This window comes from Pteropus vampyrus, unplaced genomic scaffold, assembly GCF_000151845.1.
Source record: "Pteropus vampyrus isolate Shadow unplaced genomic scaffold, Pvam_2.0 Scaffold10, whole genome shotgun sequence".
Classification (NCBI taxonomy): domain Eukaryota; kingdom Metazoa; phylum Chordata; class Mammalia; order Chiroptera; family Pteropodidae; genus Pteropus; species Pteropus vampyrus.
The window spans coordinates 12204419-12207351 of NW_011888791.1; the positions used below are offsets into that span (position 1 = coordinate 12204419).

Consider the following 2933-nt stretch of genomic DNA (forward strand, 5'->3'; position numbering starts at 1 on the left):
TTTTCTCATTTGAATGCAATCTCTCATTTCCTGAACACAGATATATTAGATCCCCTCCCTCTCCTCCTCTATTTCCTCCTTCCTTCCTTCCTTCCTTCCTTCCTTCCTTCCTTCCTTCCTTCCTTCCTTCCTTCCTTCCTTCTTACCTCCCTTTCTTCCTCCCTTCTTTCTTCCCTGTCTTCCTTCATGATCACATCTTTGGGGGCATTGAGAGAATCAACTTAATAATGACTGAAACTAATGTAACTGGAAGCAATGTCTTCTGACCCAATAGAACTTACTGGATTGGCCCTGCGTGAGATGGGAGAATCTGCTATCAGTACTTCTTGAGCAGGCAAAGCTTTAAAATTAAAAAAAAGAAAGAAAGACTATTTACCAACTATCTCATTACCAGTATATCCTAGGGGTACTAAAGAAATAGTTCTACCTCAGATTGCACCTAGGTGCTTAGGCAAGCCCACCACTTGGCACAATGCCCTATGGACAGTAAGCACTCAAATATATTTAATGATGAGAGGGAGGGAGAGAAAGAGAATAATGATGATTATAGCCATGAAAACAGTGTTTAGAGATGGTGGTTATATGATAGTGATGACAAAAATACTGCTTACTTTTGAAAACTGAAGGAATCAATTTTTATGTCATATGGTAGAATTAGGAAACTTCGCTGAAAGACATCATTCTGGAACAGATTTTCAGTTTCCTTTCAAGCAATAAATTATTTCTGATAAAACTCAATTCTAGGTTCTATCTGATAGAAGTCAGCTTCACCCTCCTTTTTGGTGAATCTTGTTCACTTGTCAAAAGGGCTTGGGTGTCAAAACTCAAAAATGGCTCAGGAATGCTACAGCAGGCTGACTTCAACAGTTAGAAATTGGAAGGCCCAGAGAGGGAAAAAACCCAGAATTCTGGAAAATGAGACATCTTACCCATCAAAGCAAACAACGCCTAAAGCCCCACCCAGTTTTAACACCCAAGGAGTTCATTTGTCCTCAGGCTCTAATATGCATTCAAGGCTAGTTAACTGCATTCCTGATATCTTGGTCCTTGCCCAGAATGTAAGCCCATTGTGTCACCTCTCCACTTTTCCTTCAGGTTTGCTTTTCCTTTCCTCCCTCCTGGCTCATTGTTCAAGGGCTGCCCTCTCTTCCAACACTTTCTGCTATGCTTAGAACACTTAATGCTACCAGTAGCATTAAATATCCTGACCATAATAGAATTTCGCATCTAGAAGTGGAGTGTGCCATAAAAACATCTAAAATAGTCTATGGCCATGCTACTCCGAACAAGCCAGATCCTGTCTGATCTTGGAAGCTAAGCAGGGATGGCCTGGTTAGTACTTGGATGGGACACCACCTAGGAAGACCAGGTGCTGTAGGCATAAAAAATAAAAAAAATAAGGGATTGTAAACTGACAAGCTCTTGCAATCTGTGAGACCAACCAAAGGTTGCCTCGCCTAAACAACAACAACAACAACAACAACAACAAAACTAAAATATGTGTCTTAAGATTGATTAGTGATCACTGAGAACACTGAGATTGGAGGTGGGAAAATGAAGATCCATCTAACATATTCAATAAGATAGGTGCCTGCACTAACTTGGAAGGCGGATATGTCCAATGAGTTTTTTACTCCGTGGGGAGAGGTTGGAAAGGAGTATGTTAGTAGTGTGTGTTGATAATTACTGGGTGTATATGTTAAGGTATTACAAGAAGGAAATGAGCTCTAGTGAGCAGGCAGAAATGAAAGGGGATTGAGAAACATAGGTTTCTCTATTCAAACATTGTTGCAAGGTTTTTAAAATAGGTTTCTTTAATCCTTACGAAAATCCTATGAAATTTTATTAACAATGTTTTACAGGTAAAGAAAAAGAAGTCTAGAAAGTAAATACTTGTCTAACATCAGCTAGTAAATGGAAGAACCTAGACCCGAAGCCTTGCTATTTAAACTCCAAAATTCATCTTCTAAACACTGTATTCTAGTTAATCCCCAGAATTCATTAAGAACCCTGGCATTTGGATTACAATATTCCTCTCTACCATTAACTCTGTCAATCTGAGTATTTTAAATATCCATCTGGACAATCCCTCCAACTCCCTATTTTACAGTTTTGTTGACATTCTTTATACAATGACCTTTACCTCCACACCATCTCAGGATCTCACTCACAAGCTCTCTTATCAACCTTTCTCTACTCTCAAAAAACTAACAAGCAGTGTTCCATTATGCATACACAACCACAAAATATCCTCCCTTCAATATTTCGTTCCCAATATTTCTGCTCTTGTCCTTCAAGTTTTTCCCTTAATCTATCATCCTGTACCTGGCTTCTCTCCATTAAAGAAAAAAAATCTATCTAGGACCTACTCTATACAGTGAATAGTTTAAATTACTCTCTCACCAGGACTTTCAACTCCCTCGCCCTCTGTTTCCATTTCACCTGTCTATCAGACTTGCAACCCTAGACCAATATAATCATCTGCTTACTAAACTCATTCATTGGAGAAAATGAACAATTGTGTCCATTGGGAAACTCCAAATTATGACTTCCAAGTATACCAGTTGTGAAGCTGTGGTCTCTTGGCTTCGGATCCACCCTGTATACTCTGCTCTGAGAGATATGAGTTTCTTTGCTGAAGCTGAGACACTGCAAACTGCTTTTTCCCTATCCTGTAGCTGATCCATAATGAATAAGATGGAGCGTAGGCATTCGCAAACCTTTTTGATACTCAAAATCCTTTCATGCTAATATAATCTCATCATTTCATTTTGTCAATTTTGAAAGTTCTATGATTAAGTAGTAATGTGAAGTTAATCTTATTTTAGATAAGATGTTAGAAATTGCAGTATCTTTAATGTACTCTAAATGTAAAGCATCTAAATATAACAATCTAGAAGTAGTTAGTAAGAAATATACACTGTTTACTTAAA

General features: G+C 38.3%; 1 pseudogene; it reads left to right on the forward strand.

Annotated features, from left to right (window-relative positions):
* The first annotated feature begins 1263 nt into the window (after positions 1–1263).
* LOC111730998 lies at positions 1264–1381 on the forward strand (annotated as a pseudogene).
* Positions 1382–2933: the final 1552 nt, after the last annotated feature.